The sequence below is a fragment of the Equus caballus genome, chromosome 4 (assembly GCF_041296265.1).
Source record: "Equus caballus isolate H_3958 breed thoroughbred chromosome 4, TB-T2T, whole genome shotgun sequence".
NCBI lineage: Eukaryota > Metazoa > Chordata > Mammalia > Perissodactyla > Equidae > Equus > Equus caballus.
Genome location: NC_091687.1, coordinates 52,606,882 through 52,621,399, shown reverse-complemented (window position 1 = coordinate 52,621,399; position 14,518 = coordinate 52,606,882). Strand labels below are relative to the sequence as shown.

At 36.6% G+C, this 14,518-nt stretch overlaps 1 protein-coding gene across 1 annotated transcript in view; it reads right to left on the bottom strand.

Annotated features, from left to right (window-relative positions):
• The window catches only part of LOC138923694 (collagen alpha-1(I) chain-like), a 221,156-nt gene that overhangs the window by 87,721 nt on the left and 118,917 nt on the right, over nt 1-14,518 (bottom strand). Inside the window, exon 3 of the mRNA XM_070264300.1 lies at nt 9,097-9,150. The gene's annotated coding sequence lies outside the window, so the exon portion shown is untranslated. The remainder of the gene's footprint in view (nt 1-9,096; nt 9,151-14,518) is intronic.

The window sequence follows — 14,518 nt, the reverse complement described above, 5'->3', positions numbered from 1 at the left end:
GGATATACAATTATGCATTGAGGCTTTGAGGAGGGAAAAGATGAAGATTGGCAACAGATGTATCTTTCCCTGCAAAAAAAAATAAAAAATGACTATAATGCTTCTCCCAGTGGCATTTAATCCAGACTGTGTGAGATAGTGTGTGTTAAACACCTGACTTAAAATAAACTGTAAACACTGTTCTCTGTCTCCTCCCTTTACAGCAAGGCACACCACTGGAAGATGTTGAGAGTTTCTAAAAGTCTACAGCTTACATCAAAGAATGTGAAAGCAATAGATAGGTAAACTTTCTTTCATACTAGATTATAGGTCACAGGACTTGTTTAATTCCTAAATTTCTATCAACAAAGTACTGTTTAGTAAATAATTGTTTTCAGCTGGTTGGTTTGATTTCCTTCTTTCCCTGACTCTAATGAAATTATGATAACTCATTCATTATTTGGCAGTAATTCAACTTTTAACTGTAAATTCCTAATATATTAATACACCTTTCTTGTAATTATAAGGAGTTTTGAAGACTTAAAATAATACCATTGGTATGTTAATTTACCTGGTTTACTTCTTTCTTATCCCCACACTGTATTTGAGAGTTGAACTACCTTGTAACTATATTGATTGGAAAAAGAGTGGAGAAGTCTTGTGCTATTTAAAATGAATTTTTAACATAGTTTCTTTTTAGTCTAATATCTCTGTGCCCTTTGCCTCTTCCCAGATTCTTGCTGCTCGCTCACTGTAGACTCAATCTCCTGGTGACTGTTAATGACCCATGGATGCAATCTCAACTGTCAGCAGTGTTTTCACAACCACTTTGTGAAATTAGATAATTGTCCAAAAATAATGAAATACAAGGAAATGGAAAAACCAAAACTTGACATGATCCATCCAGGTAAGAGCTAAATTTCCTATGTCCTTCCAAATCATTCCTTTTTCTTCTTGTTACTGAAGCAAAGGCCAATAATGCCAGAAGCCCCACAGTTCTCTTTGGTACTACCTAGTTGCTTTCATGGTCAGGACATGAAAAGGGAAAACTTTCCAATTATTTTAGGCGCTCAAACCTATGAAACTAGCCTTGACCTTCTGCCAGTATAAATGAATTGCTTTAAGATAGTAGCTATTTCACAAAAATAATTAATTGGAATTCCCAGACCAGATGACATTAGTGCCAGAGAATCCGAATAACTGAACCTAGCTGTAGGTCAACCGCTGACCACAACAGGGAGAAGGAAAAGGAAAAAGAAAACAAACAAAAAAGCAGGTCCAAAGATTAGAGACAATACTTTTTCTTAGATAATTCTTCATCTTTTAGAATACTGTATAATGTCTAATGATTTCACTCTTCGTGCCTCAGTCTGTCCCAGCAACACCAACTGTGCTTTTCTTGGCATCCTGTACAAACGACTCTAATCCCAGTGCAAGTTTCCTAGTGGAATCCTGTCTAGCACCCAGTTACACTTAGTGGAGCCAAAGTTCTCAATTCCTCAATCACTTACACCAGCCAGGGGCTCCTCTGACTGGCACACATGTTTTTCCCACCAGGGCCATGATTCTCTGCTGATTTGTGCTGATTCTACACACACTTCTGGTTGCAAGTTCACATTTGGATGCAAGCAGTGAGATCTGTTCAGACTCCAGGGCCCATTAAACTTCATCATCTTGAAGTTCACTGGCATAGTTATTATTTTCAAGAACACTTAAAGTATGAGGCACACATTCCACATTTACTAAGTATAACTTTCATCACCAAGAGAATTTCCATATTGAAAATATGAGCTTAGGTTTGATCTATGCTTTATGAAAGAAATTCTTCTAAAGCAAGCCCCCATTTTAGTTGAGTAAACACTCTTTAATTTGTGTTTTCTCAAAATATTATTTCAATAAAGGAGAAACATAAGAATTAGAAATTAGAAGATTCATTTATAGAGGTAACTTTAAAAATAAACACAATCTTGTGTTATCCCGGCCTTCTGTCAATTGCAACTGATGCTCTGGAGAACAGCGAAGCCACCATAATAATGTCTTTTGTAAAAGCTGTTGTTATTATTGTTGCTTTTATTTTTAACATATCCAGAGGAATAAGTGAATAAATGCAACCAGCAATGTTCATACTTGAGGCATTACCTCCTTGGGGATTTGTGAATTCTGAGAACTACAGTATTGCTTTCATTATAGATATGAATCTTATGTTTACACCTTCAGAGTTGATATATTAACCCAAAGAAAAATAAAAGTTCCTATTCGTTTTTTATATGCAATTCACTAAGTAGTGCTAAAGTGAATGAACAACAAATAAGATGACAAATTCCAAACTGGTTTCTTGAATATGATTTATTTCTTTTTTTTTGAGGTTTTTCTTTCAGGAAATCACTCCCTGACATATCTCCACCGTGAGACCTACACTCAGAGATCTGAAAAATATCACAAGTAGAGTGTAATGTGAGTAAAGGAAAGAATGCTTATAACAAACAACAATAGCAGCAGCAACAACAAACTTTGGTAATAAATCAGGGCCAAAATATGTCTCTCGGGCTGTAGCAGGCACAAAGTCCTTCTTTGATTACAACAGATAAATAAATAAATAGCTGGAGACAGAAACATCTAACATTAGACTACATTAGTCTATTTTTAAATTTCTCAACTACCTTGAATTATTATTATTTTATTGGGTCCTTTAAAAGCATATATAAGAAGAAGACATGAAGTAATTGTTCACTCAGGCCAAGCACACATCATAGCTTTGATGTGCTGATCTATGTTCATAGAAAAGCATCCCTTAACATCTTAATGCATTCTCTTGTACTTAAAAGGATATTTGGTATTTTTTGGGTAACTTTCAGATGAATCTGATATTGTGAAGATAGATAAATAGATAGATAGATAGATACAGTATTCCACGAGAGAGTCTCATCATTCTCTTCCTGTATTCCAGGAAATATTCCCAAAGGATTGTGAATAGAAGCAATGTACACAAGTTGTGGCCATTTAATCTGCAAAGTCAAAGGACTCTGCTGCCTGCCCCCCCAGTCCTCCTCTTCCCTTCTTACCCCCTGAAACCACTAGAGATGCCATTTACATTATTCCAGTCTATTTTAAGTTAATCACAATGGACAAAGGGTCCTGATGTGTTGCTGAATTTCTCTGGGGTCTTTTAAACAAATAGTCTCCAATAGATTTCAGAAGGAAAGATATCTGCGGCTTATGGTTTACGGTCTCACCAATTTTGAGAAGTGGCTGTTTTGCAGTAGTACTGAAATCCTAAATTTATGGATGCTAGGGAATGCCAGGCGAATGCTAGTTCTGAATGTACTAAGGAGAAAAAGAGAAAGCTTCACCATGATTGTCTCACCATGATACAAAGCTGTTTCTACATAGGCAAAGAGATTCTTATTCTTTACCAAGAAGTATAATTTGGTGCTAGAGCTACCACTGTTTTTTCAATCTGGAAACCCTCAGGAGTAACGCTAATATTCTGTGTGGAGCTGACAACCATGTTATTAGCTAGTATTGTTCTATGACATCTAGTGATATAGTCACAGTGAGGAGATATTATGGGTCATGTACGCATTTGTGATTGTTATGCTACCTTTATAATGATCTAGTTCCTGTTTGTGAGATTCTAACATAATTACTACAAAATAAATTATATGTCAGCATATTATAAGGGTCTACATGTTAAATATTAACTTCCTTTAATGTTTTAAGATATGTCTTCATAAGTTAAATCAATTTGAAATGTTTAATATTTTACTCAGAATTATTAGGGTTTTTGTCAAGTAGTAATCTAATTTAAAAAAAGGAAATGTTAATGAATGCCTACTTTTGAATGATTTCAAAATTAGTTCTGGGTTTAGTCAGTAAAAAGTCACACATCCAAAACTCTAGCACACCCTGTCTGGGACAATGGAGAGCAGCAAACATGCTGGTTAAAATCAGTAACAAGATAAATGCACATCCTGATTGGCTAATCAGATAAATAGTCCAAAGGGGTCTTTTATCCTTGGTAAAGAGAGGGGTTGGCTCTGAATGGAAACACCTGCACTGTTAAAGATAAAACTTGGAAACATATGTCAAGGAATTCCTTGCATAAAGTGTAGCTGGAGACAATCATCTTTATTAAAACTAGTATGCCAAGGGCTTTCACGACTCCCAGTTCTTTTATCACCTTGCAGTCTTCCTACTGATCAATTGCCTGTTTAAATGCTCCTTTTTGTTTCCCCCAGAGAAGGTAACTTCATTTCTCTTGGAAGCAGCTCCATTTCCTGTTCTGCGGCTGGGAGTCCTGAAGCATAGACCTTCTTATGCTTCCATCAAAAGGCAACCTTAATAGTAGGGTACTTGACAACCACGTTCGCTTTCAAAGACACGGAGAAAGTGGAGGGACATTACTGCCCCCTCCCTGCTGTGGCAAGACTTTCATCTCTGGATAAAAGTTTCTGCAGAATAAGTATATTATGCACTTTTTAAGTCTAGTTCTAGGAAGATTATGCCAACTTTTCCTTCTAAAAATGGCATGGTTAGGTGCAGAGAACATGGGTACCAGAACCAGACATAGCTGAATCAAATCCCAGCCTGACCTCAATGAGCTATGTGACTTTGAGCAAGCTTCTTAACATCTCTGAGCCTCATTTTCAATGAAATATGGAAAACAATTTGTTTCCTTTGGGCTTGTTGGAATAATTAAAAGAGATAATATTTTGAATTCCTGGCTCAGTGAGCAGTACCTACTAGGAGTTTAATAAATACCTCTTTCTGTTCACGTGGTTAAAGTGCTTATATTATTTCTCCCAGAAAGAGAATCCTAATTTTAAAGAGATATTACATATTAGAAGACTAGAAGGGGTTCTGGCACCCATAAAGACCTGGGCACTCTTACTACTTAGGTGACTTTGGGCAAGTTATTTTAATTCTCTGAAACGATTCCCTCATCTGCTGATGCAAACAGCACCTACTGAGCCTGGTAGTTATTAATTAAATGCTATACTGTAGAGTACTTGCTACCGTGCCTGGAGTAATGCTGGATAGTATGTATTTCACAAATGGTTGTTTTTCTACTCTGTCCCACTTGTCATATAACTACTTATATATCAATAAATTGCCAAGTAGGGCAGTCCTATATTATAGAATAATTACATAATTTAGTGTCATGGCCAAGGTGACAATATGTTTTGAAAGTTATGATTTCACTATAATTAAGAGTATATAACTGATCGTCCAAACCAGAACACTTTTGAGAATGAAGGAGGGCATGTATGGTCACCCTAACTGTATCCATATGAGATGAGTTGGCAGCACAATTAAAGATAGTCTGGGTATGAAAGGTCAAAATAAAATTAACTACTATATATGTGTCCATAATCTCCTTAGAATGTAATTACAATATAAGATAGCTTTTGGATGTAGAATTTTTAAGAAGTTGAACATGCCACCAAAGGATTAAAAGCGGTTTTTCTTTGACTGTTTGAATAATCTACTCCGTGTTAGACATGGTTCAATGACTCAGACATGCTGGATAACAATTTTAAATGGGATTTTACTTTGCAGAGCTTTCAGCTTCTTTTTATATTTATAACTACCAGTGACCTCCGAGGAAGGCTGCCTTAAGGCTGGCTCCTCAGAAGCAGAGCTTCCTTGCAATGAGCATTCGTGTATAAGTAATTGACCAAGAAAAGGCTCCCAGCACTTCCTTCCTTCTTTCCTTCCTTTCCTTCCATCCATTTACATGCTAGAAGGTAGAATGGAAGTAATGGTGTAAGTAATGGAAGACAAAATGTAGTATGAAAGTTCAGGCAGTAAAAAAGATTCCAAAGATTCTTGTGGATGACAAGAGGGAAGCATGAAGCAGGGGATCTAGGCCAGGTGGAAAGTATCAGCTTGGACAGATGGAAATGGAAGGAAAATGAGATGTGAATCAGATCATAATATTCCTCTATGTATAAGGTTCCAACATCTTCTTAACATGGGAAATAGAATAAAACCAAACTTTACTTCATGCCAGATCACACCCCACCTGCTTCTCTGACCTCTTTTCATATCATTCTTCACTAAGCCAGCTCTGCTGGCTTTCTTTCAGTTCCCTATACCTGCCAAGCTCGGTCCTACTGTAGGAATTTTGCCCTAGCTGTGCACTCTGGAAGAGGCATATGGGAAATTTTTAGGGTGATTCTATATCTTGCTTGGATTGGTTGCTACATGGATGTATGTATTATGAAAATTCATCGAACTGTACACTTAAGTGCGTTCTATTGTATATAAAATACACCTCAACAAAGCTGATTTAAAGAAAAGGGAACCTGTAACTCAGTTGCAGAAGTCAACAATAAAGTAGAATTGGTCTCGCAATATTTGTTTTAAGAAGAATTTTGCAGGCATTTACCAATTATTTAAAGTGAATTGGTAAAATTCAACTTTGGTATTTAGAAGCTGATTTCCCAGACTTCAAACATAAATAAATGCACATGGATTATAGTCTAAAGGAAGTGGAATTTGGCAAGGAGCAGACAGCATGAACTGAAACTGGGTGGTGGACTGAAAATTCAATAGGGAGATATCACAGACTTCATCTATGATTTCTATCCAGGAACAGATCCAGACAGCTGTAGACTGTGTAGGGGGCCTTTAAAACACTGTTACAAAACTTTATTATTTTTTTTAAACTTGATTTGAGTTAAATTTCTTAAGTTAGATCCCAGTTCATCATAGGAAAACAAAATAAAAAAGCCCTTGGCTTCTGCTCTTACAACTCACTTCGTATACAAGTAAAAGACATCCTAAAGGAAATAAGCTAAGACGTGACAAGGAAAGTATATACTACTGAGAAGAAACTGTGAATTGTAAGAAAAATAAAATTACTAGTGGTGTTTTTTTCTTTTTCTTTTGCTGTGGCCTTGATGAAAAGGAAAGGGAAGAATTTGTGTAGTTGGTTACTACCCCCCAGGTTTTTAGAATTATGTAAGTATAATAGTATTTCCCCACCCATCCCCTGAGGAGCTTTTAAGACTAGCATCTGTGAGGTGCATTTCCTAGATAAATGCGAACTGGCCTTTGACTCTCTTCAAGATAAGAAAACATTGACCCTTTCAACCAAGTTATTTATGACAATCACATAATGTGAAACAGTGCTTAGACCTGATGGGAACGCCCAGAAGTACATATACTGAAGGCAGTTAAGATTCCCCTCTGCTACTATCCAGGAGAGACCACCACAGAAGTTGAACAATGCTCAAGGCTCATTAAGAAGTTTGATGAATTTAATACAATTCAAATTAAAGAGGATCTCAGGGGAAGATGTTTAGAAAAGAAAACCAGATGGGGCTCCAGTGCAGAGCATCCAGAGAGCAAGTGTGGGATGCCCTATAATCCTAGGGATTCTGGAAACATGAGAAAATGTGATTTATCTTCTTGGTGAATTAACATGCAAAATGTGTTGGTCGCATATTATTGGGTTTCAGATTTCATAGTGAAATTTTCCAGATTGTGAAGGAAAGGAAAAAACACAAAACAAAACACTGGATATTGGAAGGAGTCATCCCCTCTTTCTATGAAACTTGCCAAAGTAAAAGGGAATAAAATAAAAGGAAAGAAAAATGCACACAATTTACCAACACTAGTTATCAAGAGGGAAACGTCAAGATGCGTGCCACCAAGAAAATAAGGACAGATCTGAATGTCAACTGACCCAATAGCTGTCCTTTCCTTTTCTTAGTCTGGAATAATAATGCCGAACGATGCCCTTGTGTACTGGACTGGAGGGTGGGAGAGTGGGGATTCTTTCAACAAAAAGAATGTAGAGAAAGAAAAAAAAAAGCTCAGTTTGATTTTTAAAAAATAGACATAAAGTTTAAATATAAACCCAGAAATATTTAATCTGGCATTGCCAATTTGATTTAGTCGTAGTGGCACTACCATTTGTGAAATTAACCCTACCTAGACTTAGGTATAGGGGAGACCCAGTGTCTCTCCCTTGTCAAAAAAGAGCTGCCAACTCAGAGACAATGATGGCAGGTTTGGGGTTTATTTTGTTTTGTTTTGCAACATGTCATGAAAACATTCTTAAAACATGATGTTGATCATTTTTATTGCTAATATTTTATTCTGAAAACGTTAGCAAAGCTCAAACTCAGGACAAATATTCCCAAATAAAGAGAGCAAGTATTCTAAATTTTCACCTTGCTCCCTCCACTAGAAAATATAAAATAGTAAAAATTAAGTTAAAGTTACCTGAAATTCTGTCACTGAAATAGAATCATGTAAAAGGAAATCTAGCACAAAATAAGATCATACTCCACATCTAACTGTGTAATGTGTTTTTCCTTTATTATATATAATGAATAGCTTTTCATGTCAAAATATGCAGACTAAAATAATAATTTTTAACAGCTGCTTAGTACATTATCTAGACATACCATAATTATGTCACTATACCATCTTAGTGCATTTTGGTTGTTTCCAATTTTTTTCTGTGCTTAAAAGCAATACTAGAATGAATATATGGAATTAATAGGACAATTGGTATGCTTTAATTATATTTCTAGGATCTTAAGAAATAACAAAATTAAAGAATTAAGGGTAGACCCATCAGTTTTCATTTTATGGAATATTATATATAATGTATCAGAATTCCATTCTGTCCCTTATTTCTTTATCCTCACTTATTGGCATAAATCAGTAAAGGAAATAGGAATCATTTAGAGAGGAACTAGGACACAGGAAGCCTCCAGTCACCCACAATGACCTTATTAGAAACCTAAGGAAAAATGTGTGTCACATAACAAAAGTAACTCAACTATGTCTCACATTGGCAAGCTAGAATGAGAAATGAGGGATGAGCAGAGATTGTTCAAGGGAGGGATAAGATCATCTTTAAAGGAAAGCAAGGGATGCACAAATTATGGCAAGTTAATATCTAAAAACAAAGTTGTACTGAGTAAATAAAGAGTATGTTCTATATTTAATTGACAGACTACGTATAAATAAGTCATTAGGGACCCTGGTGAAACTTTTGGCTAGAATGTGCAAACTGTCATGCTAAGCTGACTTGTGGTAGCAAAGACTAATGGTTTCCAGTTCACAGTGTCCATTGGGAGGAAATTGGAAGCAAACCTGGGAACTTCAGAGTGGTGATTCGTATCCCCATACTTGTCAGGATGGCAGCACCTGGAAAGAATGATAGATGGTATCAAGGATTCCTAGAAAAATATAGTTTTTTGGGGGGATATGTTTCCACAAGGAGAAATTAATGCTCTACTAATTAACTCAATCACAATTGTATATTCCTATTGATTAAACTTCCCAAATACTACATCTTGTTTCCTCCTTTCCTTGTTGTTGCTGCTCCAACAGCTTAGAGCGTGGAACTAGATTTTTCAGATAATCTGCAAACAGCCTCACCTTCCGTAGTACAGCCTTTATTTCATCATCAGAGTAATACCACTAGGACATATCTTATGGTCCCATTCCCTGCTTGCAAATGTTTAATTGCTCAGACTGCAGGATAAAATAGGAACTTTCCACTGTAGTTCAGAAGACCTTCTACAACAAGGCATCTTCCATTCTCATCTTGCTCCATGGCTCCTCTCCAGAAATGCTTGACAGTCCGCATGTAGTTCACCACACTGTGATGCTGCTGCATGCCTCCATGCCTTAGCATGTGCTATTCCTTTTCCTCAAAATGTACTTCCTGTCCTTTGACCACCAAGTAAATTGTCTTTGGAGACTCTGCTTAAGTGTCCACCTCAGTTAAACCTTGGCCTCCTTCCAAGGTAGAGTTAGAAATTTGCCCCTCTGTACTCTCATTAGAGCACTTAGCCAATTGCAGAAGATGAAGCTTCTTGAGGGCTAAATGGGCTTTCCTCCTATGTGTCCTTACAGTCTATTACAGTGCCTGGCACTTAGCAGGTTCTCAACAAAGATTTATTGAATAAATGAATCTCTTAGATTTCTCAGAGGTGACATCGACAAAAGAGAGGGTAACTTTATTTCTACTTTCAAAAAGACTTTGAAAGTGTGTATCCTATAGGTGGTCAAGCAAAAATTTAAAAAAAAAACATGGTTTCCTTGTTATTATGGAAAATGTTTTCTTACGTACGGAAATGGCTTAATGACAGGAAGCAATGTGTAGGAATAAGTGATCATCTCTCTACTTAGAAAAGTGTTAGTGTTGAGGTTCCCCAGGGACTGATGCTGGAACACAATCTCAACCAGCATGTTAAATATATTGCTTAGAAAGAAAGGCAGAGAGAATCTTTTAAGTTTTATTTTTCCTAATTGCCAAGGTCTTCTGTGTATGAAATAATGAGTTGACAGGCATGACATGCCAGAATATAATGCAACCAATGAAAATAAAGAATAATAACACTTGACTTTGATGTAGGAAAATAAAGGTAATGGAGTTAAAGAAAAATCCTTTCATCCAGTTTATTTTGAGGACCTATTATATCCACATTCTATTTTAAGAGTTATAGGGGCTACAAAAGTGAACAAGACTGAGTCATTGTACTTATTTTGATACATGAGTACAAACATTAATCAAAGTGAAATGCACTAAGCTTATATACATGTTTAGAAGAGTAAGAGGTAATTTTTAGGTGGAAGATTTGGGAGTTTCATGAAAAACATGTTATTTGAGCAGTCAGTGATGTCTAGATGTGAATTTTGAAGGTGGAGATTAAGGAGAAAGGTAATTTTTTTTTTAAGGAAGATTAGCCCTGAGCTAACATCTGCTGCCAATCCTCCTCTTTTTGCTGAGGAAGACTGGCCCTGAGCCAACATCCATGCCCATCTTCCTCTGCTTTATATGTGAGATGCCTACCACAGCATGTCTTGCCAAGCAGTGCCACGTCCGCATCTGGGATCCGAACTGGCGAACCCCAGGCTGCTGAAGTGGAACGTGGGCACTTAACCACTGTGCCACCAGGCCAGCCCCAGAAAGGTAATTTCAAATGAAGAATGAGTGAGAAAGGATCAAATATCCCTTCATAAATACAATTGAGTGTGACTGAGAGGAGATAATTGACAACAAAAAGAACATATTCAGAAAGTTGATTTGAAGGGCAAAAAGGCTTGGGTGAGTTAGGTTGAGGAAAAAATGAATTTATAAGCTATTACACAGTGAATTATAAATTACGACCTAAGAAAAAGATCATAGAGTCTAGAGAACATCTCAGAATGTTATGGAAATTGTTGATCTGCAGCAACAACAAAACCATGCAATTATGCATTCTAAATTTTATTGGATATAAAGAATTTTATTGGCAATAAGGCATTTTATTAGAAATAAAGCATTCAATGGGACTCAACTATTATATAAAGCAAGGGTGTTACTATCCTTGAATAAATCTTACATTGTAAGCACTTTATAGTTTGCAAAATCTTTCAGGTGCAAGGTCTCACATCAGATGAAAAGAATAGGTGCTGTCATTCTCATTTAAAAGGTAGAAGAGCATAGATCTAAGTAGTTTAAATAACTGTTCAAGCTTTCATAACTAGTAAGAGGCAGGCAAATCCAGAGATAGAACCTGGATTTTTCTACATGCAAATTCAGTGTTCTTTTACCTATTCCGCTTAGCACTCAAGGGAGATATAGAAGTGCAGAACTACATAAGGCCTTAAAGGACAGCACTAAAATAATCAAGAGAATAAAGAGGATCCTTTAGAAAGAGAAACTAAAAAAATATGCATATTAGAAATCTAGTTTGGAAAGCAGCAAATTTTGTTAGCAATTTTTTAAATGTTACAAATAAAGTGAAGATGGCTTACATTATCAAATTCAAATAACTAGAACTGGGAGATACTCTAGATCAGAAGTTACAAACATAGGGCCTGTTGACCACATCTGTCCTCTAGACTTGCTTTGCATGACCTTTGCAATAGATTTTAACACAATATTTTAAGAAGTTTTCACAATTTTGAAATTGGGAGATTTTATAGAAAGATCCACATTTGCAGCTTCTTTTGAAAATCAGAAGCTCTGGGAAAAGTGGGTTTTGGCCCAATAGAACACCAGCCATACCGAATAAGGGCTTCACCTTTTAAGAGGGGAATTGGTTCTCTGCTTCAATACACTATCCCCTAATGTACACTACTAGGGTACTCTCCTTCCCAGTGAACTACACTCAGTCTGTTTCAAACCTATATACTACTTGGTAAGCATTTAACTGTTGGCCACTGCTCCAGAATCTAAGCAGAAATATTTGAGGTGCCATCTGATGCTAATGGCAGGCAAGTTAGTTATACCCTCCTTCAAATGAATCCTTTAGGTATGCTAACAGAGAGTTAACATTGAGTGAGACGTTAGAAGACACATTCTACCCATAAATGTGGACTTCCATCATAATGGCAGAGCTCCAGGGGGAAAATCTAAATACTCCTGCTTCTAAAGAACATGACCCTTTCTCTTTCTGAAGCCAAGTTTTTATTCTTCGTCAGATTTCATGAGATTCAGATTCATTCATTTATTGAATAAATATTTACTGAGTTCTCACTGTATGCCAGGTTCTGTTTTAGTTGCCAAAGCAAAAGCAATGAATAAAATGGTCTGTAATCTTTGCCCTTGTGGATCTTGCATTTATTGAGAGTAGACAGAAAGCAAACAATATAAATAAATATATAGTGGGTTTGCGAAGGGGTATCAGGAGTGTGTAGGGGATTATAATTTTATTAAGGGAGATCAGGCCTCACTGAAAAAATGACATTTGAATAACAAAGTAGGAGGAAAGAGGAAAAATGTGAAGTATCTGAGGGAAAAGTATTTCAAGGAAAGCTGTTCCTCAAATCATTCCTAAAGATGCCCTTTGTGATTGTTAGTTCAAGCTGTTCCCTGTGTTGGGGTGGAAGGCATATTCCTCTACCCTTTAGGTTCTTCTGGCTAGCCTATGAATTAAGTTGACATGAGACAGAATAACAGGAGGAAATCAAACAAATTTAATAACCTGTATACATGGGAGAAACCAGGGAAACTGAGTAACTTGCTAAAATGGTCAAAGCTACCACCTTAAATGCCATCTTCAGCTAAAGACAAAAGGGGATGTTGAGGGTAGTAGTTTGGGACTTCAAGGGGGAGAAAGGCAATTCACAGGGAGGTGGAAAAGCAAATGTTTGGTACACAAGTGTTTGCCATAGCTTGCAAAGACAATGGGACATGGGGAGGACATTGACTCAATGGGTCTTATTAAGTTCCTCCCTGTTTACCATTATAGTTACTTATGGTGATAGCTCCTTCCTGAAACAGGTCTTTTGTCTTAAATTCTGTTAGGCAGTTAGGCGGAAGGTCAAAGTTTCTTTCTGAGTCTTTTGTTTTTAAAAATAATCAAGCCAAAGAGACAGATTTTGGGGTAGCAAATTCTGATCCCCTATACCTGCTAATGGCAATCAAGAGACTTAACCATTTTGACCCATGCGTACAGCACCTCTGATAATTCCAATGTTATTAAATTTTTTAACGTATATTTTAGTGTGTCAGGTCAAGGGCATCATGGAGTCCTGTAGGATTTAATAGTTTAGTATCTAAAATTCTTGTGTTTTTGTCAGCTCTACACTGGATGCAAGATTTTCTTTTTTCTTTTAAAAAAAGTATCAAGGAGCTGTGTACTCAGAAGCAAACCACTATTACCAAAAAAATGCAGAATTAATTTGGGCTTTTTCTTAAAGTGAGGCAGGGGGAAGAAACATTTTCACATTTGTTCCTCATTTTTGGGATTCTTCCAAGGCTCCTGGATTAATTACCATTGAAAAATAAAGGAAGTGAAAAACTACTATTTATTTTGCATTGAGCCTGGGCCAGATATTTTAACATTTATTTTGTCTTATAAAAAATTATTTCACAAATGAGTTGATTGAGAGGCTAAATAACTTATGCAAGTTTGTACAGCTATGAAAGCAAGCAAGCCAGGATTCCACCTCACCTGATTTTAAAGTTGGATTTCTGTATCATGAAAAAATCAGAAGGCTGTTCTAGACCATATTGTGACCATAACCATGTAACCACGTGGCACTCACTTAAGGTGGCTCTTTAATATAACACTACAAATGTTTGGCAGCATTGTGTGATGTTGATGGAAATATATGAAGGAGACTTTCATAAATAAATTGCTCATGAAAAACGTGTCTCTTACTGACTGATGTCCTCCTGTAGATTTATCCATGTCCCATTAGACATTACTTCTCTCTTCCAGGAGACTTCTAGAAAAATCCCCCAAACAGCAGTTTCTATGTGTAGAAAACTAGAGTAACAAGAAAGAAAGAGAGAGAGAGAGGAAAAAAGAAAAAAAGGAAAAAAGAAAAAAAAAAAAGACTGAGTTCCCAATGGGTTCCATTGTGCTCAGGACACAGCAACCAAACACAGCTCTCTGCAAAAGAAATGTCAGGCCACGGTGCTTGGAGCACCATACAGCCCTCTCACGGAACTGTTCTGATGAGGTGTCACCTCTTTCCATCCAAAAGCTGTTGTAACATGATAACACCTTTGGGATAAGGCACTTTTCTGTCTATGAAATTATTGAATGCAGGCCTTATTCACCTCTCCACA